The following is a 530-nucleotide window of genomic DNA, read 5'->3' as shown; positions in this document are numbered from 1 at the left end:
CGCCGGCCCGGGTTCTGAGCGAGACTCTGCGGGCCTCTCTGGCCCCTCAGCTCTGTCTCTGTTTCTCTGAGTCTCTCCCCTCCTTCACCCTGTCTCTGTCCCTCCCCGGGACCCCTCCCCCTGGTCCCAGCCTCACCCCTGGGGCTCCACGGTGGGGCCTGTGCAGAGTCTGGTCCCCGACTGACCTGCTGGCTCCTCACCTGCCACCAGCAGCTCCAGGGGCTCACTGGGGGCCAACCACTTGGAGGAGAGGCCGTGTCCACCGTAGCATCTGTACCGGCCCCCGTGGATGGTGCCCACCGGGCCCAGGGGGAAGTCGGCCTGAGAGAGCCCCTCCTGGGGCCTCTGGGCAGGGCGCTGGGGGAGGTCCTGTCCCCCCTCCTTGGACAGAGCGAATCTGGTGTAGCCGATGTCAGAGCGACACTGGAGGGTCAGGTTCTGTCCAGAGGTGACGACAGGGCCCTGCGGGGTCAGGAGGGAGGGCTTCCCAGACAGCCCTGGGGAGAGACACGCGCTGGGTTGTAGGGACC

General features: G+C 68.3%; 1 pseudogene; it reads right to left on the bottom strand.

The window, feature by feature from the left end:
- Positions 1–111: 111 nt before the first annotated feature.
- On the bottom strand, positions 112–525 carry LOC105000505 (annotated as a pseudogene).
- Positions 526–530: the final 5 nt, after the last annotated feature.

The sequence above is a fragment of the Bison bison genome, unplaced genomic scaffold (genome assembly GCF_000754665.1).
Source record: "Bison bison bison isolate TAMUID 2011002044 unplaced genomic scaffold, Bison_UMD1.0 scf7180017854283, whole genome shotgun sequence".
Classification (NCBI taxonomy): domain Eukaryota; kingdom Metazoa; phylum Chordata; class Mammalia; order Artiodactyla; family Bovidae; genus Bison; species Bison bison.
Note: the sequence above shows the minus strand (reverse complement) of the source record. Positions and strands in the feature narration are given on the sequence as shown.